The sequence below is a fragment of the Triturus cristatus genome, chromosome 1_1 (genome assembly GCF_964204655.1).
Source record: "Triturus cristatus chromosome 1_1, aTriCri1.1, whole genome shotgun sequence".
Taxonomy (NCBI): domain Eukaryota; kingdom Metazoa; phylum Chordata; class Amphibia; order Caudata; family Salamandridae; genus Triturus; species Triturus cristatus.
The window spans coordinates 752814084-752830004 of NC_140579.1; positions in this window are offsets into that span (position 1 = coordinate 752814084).

Below are 15921 nucleotides of genomic sequence, written 5' to 3' on the forward strand. Positions count from 1 at the left end.
AATTTGATTCATTGCAGAAAGATTCTTTCCATCACATACGTTAAATCTTGAGCCAACAGACCAAATCATCTTCAGAAGCCTCACCCAGAAAAGCAATTTCTACAAAACAAGGTATTGATTTTCAGCATGGTTTCTTAACCTTCAATATATTAGACTAGCCATCTCATTGCTAATGTTGAAAAAATACCCAATTTAATTATGGTAACATTTGCAGATTTCAGAATTTTATTTCATGACTAAAGGTTGGTGTAGCATTAGGGAAAGTGTTATCTACTACAACTTATACCAAATATTCAATTTTTTAAAAATTACTGTAAATTCGCATTTCTCAACATCGTTCAGTTTTCTCATTCTTTTCTTTTTTCACTTTTCCAGACATTTATTTTCCCATTAGAAATCCAATCACCACATAAGTGTCTACTCCAGCCTACACGCCATTCCCACTTAAGAAGAGTCAGCAAGAAAAGCAAATTCGAAAGAAAAAGGTATTTTTATCCAACATTCTAAGGTGCAACAGTTGTAAAAATGCACCATGCTGTAGGGGTAACAATTACTATTCTAACTCCAGGAAGGTGCATCAGTAGGGAAAGTGTTGGATGATGTAGGGGTGCAATTTACTATTCTAACTCCAGGAAGGTGCAGCAGTAGGGAAAGTGTTGGATGGTGTAGGGGTGCAATTTACTATTCTAACTCCAGGAAGGTGCATCAGTAGGGAAAGTGTTGGATGGTGTAGGGGTGCAATTTACTATTCTAACTCCAGGAAGGTGCAGCAGTAGGGAAAGTGTTGGATGGTGTAGGGGTAACAATTACTATTCTAACTCCAGGAAGGTGCATCAGTAGGGAAAGTGTTGGATGATGTAGGGGTGCAATTTACTATTCTAACTCCAGGAAGGTGCAGCAGTAGGGAAAGTGTTGGATGGTGTAGGTGTGCAATTTACTATTCTAACTCCAGGAAGGTGCAGCAGTAGGGAAAGTGTTGGATTATGTAGGTGTGCAATTTACTATTCTAACTCCAGGAAGGTGCATCAGTAGGGAAAGTGTTGGATGGTGTAGGGGTGCAATTTACTATTCTAACTCCAGGAAGGTGCAGCAGTAGGGAAAGTGTTGGATGGTGTAGGGGTGCAATTTACTATTCTAACTCCAGGAAGGTGCATCAGTAGGGAAAGTGTTGGATGGTGTAGGGGTGCAATTTACTATTCTAACTCCAGAAAGGTGCAGCAGTAGGGAAAGTGTGGGATGGTGTAGGGGTAACAATTACTATTCTAACTCCAGGAAGGTGCAGCAGTAGGGAAAGTGTTGGATGGTGTAGGGGTGCAATTTACTATTCTAACTCCAGGAAGGTGCATCAGTAGGGAAAGTGTTGGATGGTGTAGGGGTGCAATTTACTATTCTAACTCCAGGAAGGTGCATCAGTAGGGAAAGTGTTGGATGGTGTAGGGGTGCAATTTACTATTCTAACTCCAGGAAGGTGCAGCAGTAGTGAAAGTGTTGGATGGTGTAGGGATAACAATTACTATTCTAACTCCAGGAAGGTGCATCAGTAGGTAAAGTGTTGGATGATGTAGGGGTGCAATTTACTATTCTAACTCCAGGAAGGTGCAGCAGTAGGGAAAGTGTTGGATGGTGTAGGGGTGCAATTTACTATTCTAACTCCAGGAAGGTGCAGCAGTAGGGAAAGTGTTGGATGGTGTAGGGGTGCAATTTACTATTCTAACTCCAGGAAGGTGCATCAGTAGGGAAAGTGTTGGATGGTGTAGGGGTGCAATTTACTATTCTAACTCCAGAAAGGTGCAGCAGTAGGGAAAGTGTGGGATGGTGTAGGGGTAACAATTACTATTCTAACTCCAGGAAGGTGCAGCAGTAGGGAAAGTGTTGGATGGTGTAGGGGTGCAATTTACTATTCTAACTCCAGGAAGGTGCATCAGTAGGGAAAGTGTTGGATGGTGTAGGGGTGCAATTTACTATTCTAACTCCAGGAAGGTGCATCAGTAGGGAAAGTGTTGGATGGTGTAGGGGTGCAATTTACTATTCTAACTCCAGGAAGGTGCAGCAGTAGTGAAAGTGTTGGATGGTGTAGGGATAACAATTACTATTCTAACTCCAGGAAGGTGCATCAGTAGGTAAAGTGTTGGATGATGTAGGGGTGCAATTTACTATTCTAACTCCAGGAAGGTGCAGCAGTAGGGAAAGTGTTGGATGGTGTAGGGGTGCAATTTACTATTCTAACTCCAGGAAGGTGCATCAGTAGGGAAAGTGTTGGATTGTGTAGGTGTGCAATTTACTATTCTTACTTCTTACTCCAGGAAGGTGCAGCAGTAGGGAAAGTGTTGGATGGTGTAGGGGTAACAATTACTATTCTAACTCCAGGAAGGTGCATCAGTAGGTAAAGTGTTGGATGATGTAGGGGTGCAATTTACTATTCTAACTCCAGGAAGGTGCAGCAGTAGGGAAAGTGTTGGATGGTGTAGGGGTGCAATTTACTATTCTAACTCCAGGAAGGTGCATCAGTAGGGAATGTGTTGGATGGTGTAGGGGTGCAATTTACTATTCTAACTCCAGGAAGGTGCATCAGTAGGGAAAGTGTTGGATGATGTAGGTGTGCAATTTACTATTCTAACTGCAGGAAGGTGCAGCAGTAGGGAAAGTGTTGGATGGTGTAGGGGTGCAATTTACTATTCTAACTCCTGGAAGGTGCAGCAGTAGGGAAAGTAATGGATGGTGTTAATGTTATGTTTTAGGTATTTCATAATTTTTTTCAGGCTAATTTTTTTTGTCTTCTCTCTTTTCAGATAATGTCTAGCCTGGGAGCTGCAAACTTTATTAAATCCAGGAAGGGCAAAAATTTATTAAACCATGGTGGATACATATATAGTAAGGAAAGAATAAGTTTAACTAGAAATCATTGGAGGTGTGTGCAATACTACACTACCCATTGCAGTGGCAGAGCGGTTACTGTTGATAATTTGGTTGTGAAAACCACAGAACATAACCACTCTGCCTCTGCAATGGATGTAGAAATTAGAGAAACAATAAATGAGATGAAAGCTATTGCAAGCACCTCCAATGATTCTACAGGATCAATTTTAAGAGAGGTTGCACAGCATGTCCCCAGTCATGTTGCTAGTAACATGCCTATAATACCTAATTTGAGAAGAATTATTCAGAGACAAAAGCAGGCAAGTAACATCCAATTATCTACACCACATTCTTTCTCTGACATTAGAATTCCTCATGATCTTTCTATTTCTTTTTCTGATGAACCTTTCCTTCTGCATGACAACGAAAACCCTCAGAAACGTATTTTAATTTTTAGTACCCCACGTAACCTTGCTAAGTTAGAAAGTAGTGAAATTTGGATGATGGATGGGACGTTTAAAAGTACACCCCATCCTTTCACTCAAATTTACACTATACATGCTAAAATTAACAATAGTGTAATTCCCTTAGTTTATAGTTTGCTACCTGATAAGACTTCTGCAACATACACTGAACTTTTATCAGTGATTAAAAGTAAAACATCTTCAAGTCCTCGAAAAATAATTATTGATTTTGAATTGAGCATGATCAATGTGATCACTAAAACGTACACGGATACCCAAATTCAGGGATGTTTTTTCCATTTTTCGCAGGCATTTTGGCGTAAATTACAGAAAACATCCCTAGTTGCAGATTATTCTCGGGATAGCAAACTACAATTTGAACTAAAAAAATTAACTGCACTTTGTTTTGTTCCTCCCGATAGTGTGGACGAGTACTACACTGCAATTATAGAATCTGTTTATTATACGAGTAACGAAGAAAAATTGGCACCCATTCTAAATTATTTTGAGGACACATGGATTGGACACCTAAGCAGATCGGGTCGCAGGAGGAAGCCACGATTCCATGTGGAGTGGTGGAACTGCTACACGAGTTGTTTAGAGGGAGAAGCAAAAACAAACAATGCCATTGAGGGATGGCATAACTCCTTCAACCATACAATTGGCAAACCACATCCTAACTTCTACTCATTTTTGGAAACTTTGAAGAAGGAGCAAAGTTTCCAAGAAATGAGAATAGCACAAACACTCGCAGGTAGTCTAAACCCACGAGTAACAGTCAAAACAAGGGAAATGTCTGAGAGACTATTGGCAATTCTACAACAATTTTCGTTGAGTGTGGCTATAGACTACCTGGAAAATCTTTCTAACATTCTTTCTTTTTAAAATAATGTAATAACTTACTTTCCTGCTTTGCTTCAAAATTTAATAATTTTCAAATTACAATTGGCATACAATGTTTTTTTCTTAAATATTTTTCAATCAAACAAGTCGGGTCCTTTTTTTTAAAACAAATCTTCATTTCAAGCAAAAACTACCACTGTCTACAAATTTACTGTCCCATAGTATTTGATCAATTGTTCTACATCGGAACTCCATTAATATAATTTCCGAAAATTTCCAATTTAATTACCGTCATATCAAATCACCAAAACTCAAACATATGTAAATTCTACAATTCAAACCATATTCCAAAATGCACTTTGCAGCTTAATCATCATTTTTTTAACAATCGTTAATTTCCAAAATTTGAAAGTACGCAACTTTTTTGCACTTAGAAATGAAGATCGACATTACTTTTGTTACTTCCTAAATAAACAAATCAACTTTCTGAACAGTAACTTTTAATTTTTTAACAGTTACATACTTTTTTAAACTAAATAAATAACTGTTAGCGACCCGACATAGGCATACATTAATGACATTAATGTGGACATGTTTAAAAACATTTAAGTAATCAATTAGTTTTCCCGCAACCTCCCCTTATTCTTTCCTCACTATATATGTATCCCTTTTAAAGGTTTATTCTACAATTACAAATGAAAATATTTCCTACCTGGCCGCAGATCAGCTTCCTGCTGCTTCCTCCTCCGATGCTCTGCAAAATGGCGCATTACGTCGACGCTCACGTCATTACGTCATCGCGTGCATCTAAATTTATAACGGACTACTTTATTTAACTAATCTGTAAATATATGTTTATAAATGTTAATAAAATATTTATATTTTGTTTTAAAAATGTTACTTAAATTGCAAAATTCATTAAAAATATGGTTTATTTTTTCATGATTTTTCTATCAATAAAAAATTTGAAAACAATAATTGTTTCCTGTTATTATTTTTTTAATAGTTATTTAAACTTCAAAATTGTAACTAATTAAATGTAAATTTACTAAATATATACCTTACCTCGACTCTATTGTCTTTTCCCTTCAAATCTTTCTCTTTCTTCACTATCTAAGCCTTCTTTTCTTGTTCCGCGGGTTGTATAATCTGAAGCTGCCAAAATAAATGAAGGACAAAGACGCTCATAGACTTCAATGGAAAAGCGTGGGAATTTTTTTTAAAAAGTAAGTAATTGTTGTTTTTTTTTTTTTATTTAACTATTATTGTTTTTAAAATGCATTCCTTATTACTCTTTTAATATTTAAATTATTATTATATTTTTAAATTAATCTAAGAAATACACTTTAATATTTAAAAAATACTCAAGTATTAAAAATTAGTTACTCACTCTTATTTATTTTAAATAAAATATTAAATACTCTTTCTATTTAGTATAATTCTCAATTATTAATTAAACTTTAAAAATACTCACTATTCACTGTAATATGTATAAAATTAAATATAAAAAAACTCATTGTATTTTGAGAAATACTCAAGTATTAATTTAACTATCCAACAAAAAAATTCTACTAGACAAAATACTCAAGTATTAAGTATCAAGCATTAATATTAAAATACTCAAGTATTAATTTAACTATCCAACAAAACTCACTATTCACTGTAATATGTATAAAATTAAATATAAAAAAACTCATTATATTTTGAGAAATACTCAAGTATTAATTTAACTATCCAACAAAACATTTCTACTAGACAAAATACTCAAGTATTAAGTATCAAGTATTAATATTAAAATACTCAAGTATTAATTTACCTATCCAACTAAACTAGACAAAATACTCAAGTATTAAGTATCAAGTATTAATATTAAAATACTCAAGTATTAATTTACCTATCCAACTAAACATTTCTACTAGACCAAATACTCAAGTATTAATATTTTGATAAACTACTCACTTTTTATCAATTACAATTTGTTTTTCAAAAAAATAATTATACGATATATATTTATTTAATTTAAAATTCCAACATTAAAAAATGCGTTGTAATAGTATATGCGTTGTAAAAGTACTTACCATATAACATCTTGCGTTGTAAATGCATGCGTTGTAAATGCATGCGTTGTAAAGGCATTTTCAAATAATGCGTTGTAAAGGTATATGCGTTGTAAAAGTACTTACCATATAATAGCATGCGTTGTAAAAGCATGCGTTGTAAAAGTTTTTGCGTTGTAAAAAATGCGTTGTAATAGCATAGCGTTGTAAAAGTTGCGTTGTAAAGGTGGTTCCCCCACTCCGAAAGGAGCGTCTGGGCGGCTGAGACTGTAAGGCCCCCATGGATTTTGCTGTATCCGTGTCCTTTTTCATCTTTTCTAAGGCCTCATCCACCTTTGGCCCGAATAGATGTTCCTGGTCAAAGGGATGGTTAAGGATAGAGGCTTGTACTTCTGGTTTAAACCCAGATACCCTTAACCAAGCATGACGACGGAGAAGGACGCTGGTGTTAATGGCCCTGGAGGCTGTGTCTGCTGCGTCTAGGGCACAACGTATAGAGGTGTTTGTGATTGTTTTACCCTCTTGAATCAACTCGTTGGCTTTACTTTTATTATTTCAGGGAGATGTTGCATTATGCTCTCTAAATCGTCATAATGAGCCCTGTCATATCTGGCCAGCAGTGCCTGAGTGTTTGCTATACGCCATATGTTGGCGGCCTGGGATGCTGTGCGTTTTCCTGAAGCATCTAGCAGTTTTGATTCCTTGTCAGGTGGTGGTGCATCGCCTGACGCTTGTGAGTTTGCCATTTTACGTGCCGTAGAGACCACTAAGGAATCTAGTGGCGCTGGTCCTCTAATGTAAGAGGGATCTGAGGGAGCAGATTTGTACTTCTTTTCGATACCTGGGTTAAGGACCATGGCTCTAACTGGGTCTTTAAAAACTTCTGCCGCATGCTTTACCACCCCTTTGAGCATGGGCAGTATGGAGGTGGACCTCTGTGTAGTATCGATTGTGTCTAGGAGGAAATCTTCCTCCACAGGGTCATTATGCATGTCCACCCCATGATAATGTGCTGCTCTTTGCAGAAGATGGTTAAACCATAGTGAATCTTCAGGTGGAGATGGTCTAGAAGGGTAAATGTCGTCTTGTGGGACGTTGGGGATATCTGGTAATCGTCCCATGGATCTGGAGATCCTGTAGGGGTGGGGTCTTGTGGCACATCCCCTGTTTCATAATATGGGTCCCCATGATCATCATCGTCTGGAGACGGAGTAGGAGAACGATGAGGTGGGGTTGGAGGGGGTGGAGGTGGGGAGGGAGGAGGAGGTGGAGGAGAAGGGGAAGGTTTTCTGAATGGAGAGGTAGCAGAGTCCTTCCTCTTTGGCGGTGGAGGCGGAGCAGGCTTCTCTAAATGTCTCTTCTTAGTAGAGAGTGTCAAATGTCCAGTTTTTGGATCCTTGGTAAGAGTTTTTTGCAAGGGATCCGGTGTAAAGAACTCTGGTGAGGTAATTTGGTCCGTCGGCGCCGAAGGTGTCGAGGCTGATGACTTTTTAGGTTTTTCCGTGCCGGTTTGAACCCGGCTTGGGACCCTCCGCTCTCTTGGTCCGCGCCGAGATGTGCTTCGGCTTGGAAGTGTCGGTGGCCTTGTGTGGTTTGGTCGGCACCGAAGATGGCGTCTGTGCCGAAGAGCTGGGTTTCGACTCCGAGGGTTTCGGTGCGGAGCTCGGTGTCGAGGCGGCGGCCGTCTTCTTTTTCGGTGCCGAAGTGTGTTTCTCGGCACCGCTGGCAGGCTGGCTCGAGTCCGAGCCGCCAGAAGGCTTACTTGGCTTCTTCACCGGGCCCGAAGGTGGGGTGTGTGAAGCAGCGTCTCTGGTCTTGCCTAGGCCCGGAGGCGAAGGCGTGACCGAAGCCTTTTTGGGTGTCGGCGCGGGTGTGGGAGGGGGTAGATTGGTACTCACGACCCTCTGCGCCGGGGTAATGTCCTCCACATCTGACTCGTCGGCCTCGGAAGCGCTGACGAGGTCCTCTTCAATGCGATGATGTTCCGGATCGTCGATGTCGTCTGCGAAGATGTCGACTGGAATGGACGTCGAGGAGTGTGCCATGTTCCTTCTGGCTCTTCGGTCCCGAATAGTCTTTTTGGATCGGAAAGACTTGCAGGCCGGACAGTCTCGAGCCTCGTGTTCCGGGAAGAGGCAAAGGTTGCATACCTCATGCAGATCGGTGTGGGGAAATTTGGACCCACATTGAGGGCACTTTTTAAATGGAGTTCTTTCCATGAGCCGGGACCGGAGCCTGGGTAGGCCCGAAGGCCGCCGTCGACGACTGGAACCGAAGGTTTGTGTCGATGAGAAGGCGCGTTGATTGAAGAGATCGTGATCGAAACAATACAGCGATTGGGGTGAGGATTGCGCGTCGATCGTCAAACTGGAAGCTGTTCGGAACCGGAGCGCGAAGATCACATCCGAGCCCGATGGCGGAAAAAAAAAAATCTGAGGATGGAGCCGAAGCCCATGCGCAATACGATCCAAAGGAGGAGTCACCGACCTTGTGACTGCCAAAGACTTTCCAAGAGGAAAAACAAACTGCAAACATCCGGGCCCAACACCAGATGGCGATCTATGCAAAAGTGTGTAATCTGCAGCTCATATGCCTCGAACATGCATTTAGGTGCGTTAGTACAGAGTTACCCAATCCGTTGCTGGATGTAAGTGGGGTGAAGGTTACTTTCCTAGGGAAAGAAGACCATCTGTGGGGAAATAAGGTGGAATATGGGCCAGAGTTGGCTACTGCAGGAGAGAGGTTAAAACAACACTGGCACAACACCTTAAACAATATTCTTATGGTTGGCTGATATTTCCCCCTCCCCCAAGTGGTACATGAACAGAGGGAGAATATAGCTAGTGGGCATTTTGAGAAGTTAGCCTATCAGAGGTAGTATTCCTTGAGGAGGAGAATGTATCAGTTTCTTCCTAAAGTGTAGAAGGGTTGCTGCATTGCTGATGTAAGAGAGTATGTTGTTTCAGATCCTGGTGCCCTACACTGAGAAGGCTTGTTTTCTTGCTTTTTTCCCCTGCAGTATTTAGTCTCTAATCTGGCAATGTCAGAGCTCCAGGTTGGGCGTTGAACTTCAGATATTGTTAGCTTGCTGGCTAGGTTTTTTAGGGACTTGCTGTAGAGGGCCTGCTAAGTTATGGAACTGATCATAAACAGGATATGGCCTTGAATGTGTGGCCAGTGTAGAGCCTTTAGCTCAAGGATGATGTGGTTGGATTATTTTACCCCCTTGATGACCTCTACAGCTGCGTGAAGGATGTTTTTCAATGGAGCGAGGGTGGTCTCTGGGATACAGTTGAACAGGGCGATGCCTCCATCTATGTGGAAGAGGACTAGGCCTTAAAGTGTCATTCTGAGGTTTTCTCCTGCGAGTAAAGGTTTAATTTTTTTCAAGAGAGAGTTGGAACCAAGCCGTTGTGGTCTTCTTGGCAATGTATTTGAGTGAGCGGTTTGAGTTGATTTGTCAGTTGGCTGTGAAGTCAGTTTAGTTTAAGTTGGAGAAACATGACTGTGTTGAAGAATATTTAGCGTTGTTGGTAAACAGGAGTTCAGTCTTTCTAGGTTTAGCATCAGGTAGTTTGATGATATCCAGGTTTGGACGTACTTGAGGCAGGCTTCGAATCTCTGTATGTTGTTGGTTGTGGAGATCGTAAGCTAGATTTGGGTGTCGTCAGCATACTCACTTTTCAAATACCCCATACTCAAAGTGCCAAACTCATCATATTTTTTATTTAAGGTACATTTTCATATTCTACGTCGTCTTTAAGTCTCCTACGTACTGAAATATAATCATCGATTGGTTCTGATTTATATAGCTAAATTCATAGACTTTAAAATCACATTGTTACATTCAATAAAAACTTTTAAAAAACGCATAAAATGAGTGGAATAACTATTTTACTACCAATTCATAGTCTGAATATAAGCAAAAGACGGCGAAGGAATGTACCCTGCAGCACAAATAATAAAAATATTTTCAAACCAATCTTTCTAAAATAAAGAACAATTTGTGATTGCAATATTAATAATACTTGTATATTTAAATAAAGAATTAATTATATTGTGGCATTTGCTCATCAGAAGTATAGTGTAACGATGGGGTGAGGCTGTACGAAAATAAATATTACATTTGTGATGATTTCATTTTTTGGTTACAAAAATGTTTTATTAGTGCGTTCATTAGAATAAATATTGCTTTTGTTTTAGTGAGAACTTTTACTCTGTTTTACCTCTATCTTACGTGCATGTGAAGATTTCTTTAAGTTACATTATTTGTTCAAGAAAACTAAACATATTCCTTTTATCCATCTAATCAAATAATTGAGAGCATAAATGTTCATTTTCTTTAAGTAATGTAGAAGCACTCGATGAAATTGGTGAGAACTTCAACATTCAATAGATTGTGGAAAGCATGAAACCACTGTAGACTTGCTAGTAGCAATATTACAGATATTAGAGTGACCATTGGAAAACTTACTAATACTACAAGTAGTTGATCTAGAACTGGTTTCGTATTTATTTTTGGGCATTTAACATGTACATGCATCGTCTGTTTCAAAACATATTTCCAATTTTATATTCTTGAACAATTGGCTAAACAAACATTACCTTATTTTTCTTAAGTTATTGCCAAAAGCATCACACCTCAGATTAATTTCAAACAGATGTTATGTCCATAGCAAGTAATATCAAGAAGGGTTTTCATGGGATAAAACACGGTGAAGGAAAGGGACTTCAGAGGGAGAGGAAAAGGAAAGTGAGAAGGAAATAATAGTTCTGCTAGCTGTACAAACAATGCAGTACCCCTGTCATTTACTACCTTTTCTTGATCTAATGAATGAATTCTCATATCTTATCCTGAAATCTTCTAACGCCACCATTGTACTATTGTAGACATGCTAGTAGAACTACTGTAGATATTAGTCACTTTAAGTAGCAGTAACTATTAACACTATCAGTAGTTGATCTAGAAGTGGAAGTAGCATTAGTAATGGGCAGTGTCGTACATGTAGCAGTAGTACTGAAGTACCTTCAGCATTACCTGTAGCAGTACTGTATTAGTAGCCATAGTAGTCTACTACTCAGCCTGGAACTACCCTGCATGCTGATTGGTTGCAATCCTTTGTGTGTGGCCCACAGAGCAATACCAAAGCAATGGCTGTCCTTATCCGATCTGTGGGCGGAACCCTGTGATCTTCCTGGCCTTTCATGCACCATGGAGAGGTGGAAGTCTGGTGAGGAGCATTATCTCTGGACCTGCTCAGGGCAAGGGAGCTGCAGGATAGGACTCGCCTAGTGAATGGTAAAGTACAATGCTCCCTGGGTCCAGGAGCCAACCAAAGGTACAGGAGGATGGAGATGGCTGGCAGGCACAAAGGCTCCCCCTTAGAAAGGTGAGTGCACTCATACTCCTGCGCCACATGAACAAAGAGTAAATCACTTGTAAATAACATTTGGACTTCAGGGAAAAATCGTTAAAAAACAAATAACCAGCTACCACAGAGGTAAGTATTAGTGAGAAATTAGACTAAAAAGACTATTTTAAGCAAACAAGAAAAAGGTTAAAATAGTGACAGGGTAACAAAAAAGTCAGTCTACCGCAACCAGGAAAGTCATTCATATAAAATCAGCAAAGAGATGGAAAAAAAAGGCAACTGAGAGGGGATAATTCAGATTTCTGTCTGAATGTTGTTCCAAACTTGGGGGAAGCAGCAGGAAAAAACCTTGGAGTGATGTTTGACATCTGTAAATAACTAATCTCAAAACCTCCTTGCTATAAGTGTTTTTGGACCTACGAAGGATGTAGAGCTTTTGGCCATTAAGCAGGTTTTCCCCAGGACGAGAGCCTTATTAAAACATAACCCGAAAGCTCAGGTGGATACAGTGGGAGTTAAATCTAGTGGTTATGTGGAGCGTCAATTTAAAGTATCGGGCTTGGAACCAGAAGACTTGGGCTCCAATTCTAGTTTCCCCACCTGAGGGCATGCAGTCAACTCTAAACTCAAATACAGCCATTTAACCATATCACACTTCACACACAAGATCTTAGCTCAGTCAAAACTTTCCATTGGCCGTGCATAACACTGCCCTTGCAAGATTCAAGCCTTCTGAACATGAGTGGAAGAACCTTAGACCAGCAGGAGAGGTCTTCACCTCCCTCGCTCTCTACCACCAGCCACATTGTCAATAGAAGAAGTCTTGTTCCAGGTACTGCACACTCTAGGAATCACAGGTCCCTTGATATGATCCTCATGAGTACAAGTTCTCAGAAAGCGTTTCTGCAATAATAGTGTCCAGTTCTCCCCACATTAGTGGAAACATTTTTGCAACTCTAGGCAAAATATAAGTTTGCCAATTGTGCCACATTTACTTCATTTGAGGTCAATTCAGGGAATTTGTTTGTGACACCATAGACAGCCGCTCTTCTTATTGCATTCTATGGCAATGGTCGTCACTGGCTATGAACATTCAAGCTCTTCAAGAATGATCAACTCCTAGCCCCAATGTGCGGATTAGGAGGGAAATGACAATAGGGGTGTCGCCCTGGGCTCTTCAGGCGAGCGGTGCAGGCCAGGTGGCATAGCTGCGGAACGGTCAAGGGTTCTGGGAGGTGGGGTTAGGCTTGGTTTATTGGCAGAATTCAAGAGTAAGAAACACTCTTGGTTGGTAGGTACTGGCCTTGTACTACCTGCAGCAGTGGGTTAGTGCTCATTGTGTGTGGTTAGACATTTCTGGGTAGTTAGTGTGCAAGAGTTATCACAGCGAGTAAGGAGCATCAGACGGTAATTGATGTCTTGTTGCTGTGGATGCAGAGAGGAAGGCCTTTTAAGACCTGTGTTTTAGAGCAGGCATGGGGATCAGAAGAAAGGGAAAAGTAAAATATTAAGGAGGCAATGAGCTTGTAAATTATGCCTTGATAGGAGAGTTTACATGCTCAGGGCGGTATTAAATCAGTGAGGCGCCTGATACCATATAAGCCAAAAAAGTTTTTCAGGTGGAGCATAGCCTATCATAGTTCAGCTGCCAAACTGGGCAGGTGAGTGTGGGTAAATGAGGAATTGGTAACGAGTGAGATGACTGAGCCGGCAGCAGAGAGCACATCTACAGAATAGGTGTTCGGTGTATGAGAGGAGGCGGTGAACAGCAGGTGAACCAGGAAACCGGGAGAGTCTTGTGTCTCTCGTCAACCCTCGTCCGAAGGAAGGGCGTGACCTGGTCTTTTCGACCAGGGTCAAGTGTTTGAAGTTGCTGGTAAAGGTGAAGGTGGGTCTAGGGCATAGGTCTTCAAACTGTGGGGTGCCTCCCCCTGGGGGGCCCGTGACTTCATTCCCAGGGGGCGCAAATGCCTCAGCAAAGAAGTGTAAATGAAGATTGCCTGGAAGTGTGGCCTTCTTTATTTGGCGCATTTCCAGGCCATTTTCATTTACAAACAGACTTGAAGTGTAAAGTATAGAAACCCTGCTATGGGGGCTGGGGTCTTTGAGTGTGGCGGAAGGGTTAAAGAGGTGGCTTGGAAGAGCAAACTATTCTGTAAGGATTTTGTTATTTTATATGCAGTTATGGGGGCAAAAAAGTAACCCACACACAATGAAATGAAAAATAAATGCAAGTTAAACATCCTGTTATTCTGGCTAAATCACTTAGGGGCACATGCATCAAGCTATTTTGTGTTTGCAAATGGGCCAATTTTGCAGAATTGGCCCGTTTGCGAATGCAAAAAATGCTTTTCTGATGCAGAAAATCCTATTTTGAGATTAGGTAACCCCGCAAAATGGGTTTGAGATTCGCTATTAGGAAAGGGTGTTGTAGTAGGGATATTCAGCATCGTGCACCATGTTTGGAATTGTTTGGTGCGTGATTCCTTTCTTATGTGATGTTATGTATTCATATGGTATCTGTATTCGTTTGAAATGTGGCTGGGGGCATGGCGTTCTCTTGGAGGGACGTTCGTGTGGCAGTTCTTTAGTTGCCGTTCGGATGTCTGTCTGAGAGGACGCTCTTGCCACTGGTGGAGTTTGACTTGTCTTGAATAAATCAATTTACAACTCACCAGGGATACTTCAACTTATTTCATCTGGTGACGATCGGGAACTTCTCCACCCGTCGAACCACGCAGATTAAGGCAAATTCCAGGATTGCTGCTCGTCATGCTGAGATTCCTTCATCCAACAGATTTAACAATCATCGCCTTCAATGGTCATTCGATGATAGTGCCTTGAGTGAGAATCGAAATCCGACATACAAAACATCCTGAGGTAAAAAAAAGATTATACTAAGCGTTCCTCGCGCGACTGCTGCTCGAGACCTCTCTCGGGTCGGGATACTTCAACTTATTTCAGGTGTGTTTAAGGCGTCCCTTCCTAATACCGAGTCGCATCGGTAGGCAGGAATGTTTTGTGACCAAAATGCGGTCGCAAAACTTTCGAATTTTACCACCTACTTCAAGTAGGTGGTAACCCATTCTCAAATGGGAATAGGTCCCCAAGGGACCCCTTTCCCTTTGGGAATGTTTGTAAACGCATTTTTAAAGAGCAGGCAGTGGTCCCATGGACTACTGCCTGCTCTTAAAAACAAAAAAAGAAAGGAAAACTTTAAATTTTTCTTTTTGTAAGGCACCCCGTTTTCCATTATAGAAAACGGGTTGCTTCACAAAATAAATATTGCTTTATTAATAAGCAATCACAGACATGGTGGTCTGCTGACCTCAACAGGCCACCATACCTGTGATGGCTGCGATTCCTAATGGCTCGCAAATTGCGACCTACCTCATTAATATGCATGAGGTAGGTCTATTTGCGACCCATTAAGAATCGCTAATGAAACTGAAAACAGTTTCATACATTAGGATTAGCGCTTACCTAATTGCAATTAGGTAATCGCTACTTGTAATAATGATGCATGTGGCCTAAAATCTCCGGTGTCCACAAATTAATGTGACCTTGTGTAATGTAATTGGTGCTCATGTAAAGCGCTGTAATGTCCGATGTAGTTATTGTTTTTTAAGTCTCACATTGACACACTATGAGCTACAGAAATAGTACCACTGAAAATATCTCATAAGTCTTGCTCTATGTGCTGAGCCCCGTCTCTATCGCTCCCCCAATCCTTCTGATAAAGTTTTGGAGGGGGGCCCGATTTCAAAACATCTTGCTTAGGGGGGCTTAAAGCAAAAAAGTTTGAAGACTTCTGGTCTAGAGCGACCTTCTTGGCACATACTATGAAGGAAGAGGAGATGCACGCAAATTACTGAGATGGCACGTTTGGTGAATGGAAGTGCCTTGTATGACTGGGTTGGGGATTGATGCAGGAATGTGGTTGGATGAAGGGGAGGTGGAGTTGGACTACAAAGAGGAGGATATGAAAACTGCAGAAGTAAACATTGCGTAAACAGCTTTGGCAAAGAAACAGCTGAATGGCAGTAGTGGTCCCAGGCTTGTCAAGTCGTCATCAACTTAAGGTGACTAACATGGAAGAAGCAGCCAGTATTTTGCAGGTATCTGCTAACAGTTAAAATTAAGAATTGGACGGCCACAAACCTAATTTATGCAAGAGTACACTCTGAAAAGTGCCTGGAATGCAGTGTCCCATTGTTTTAACATCATTAGGAAGGTCCAGATAACATTTGGTGGGCTAGCATGGGTACGGTATGATGAGGAGTTCTGTGCTCATTTGACAGAGAATGCGTATGATAACTGGGGCGAATT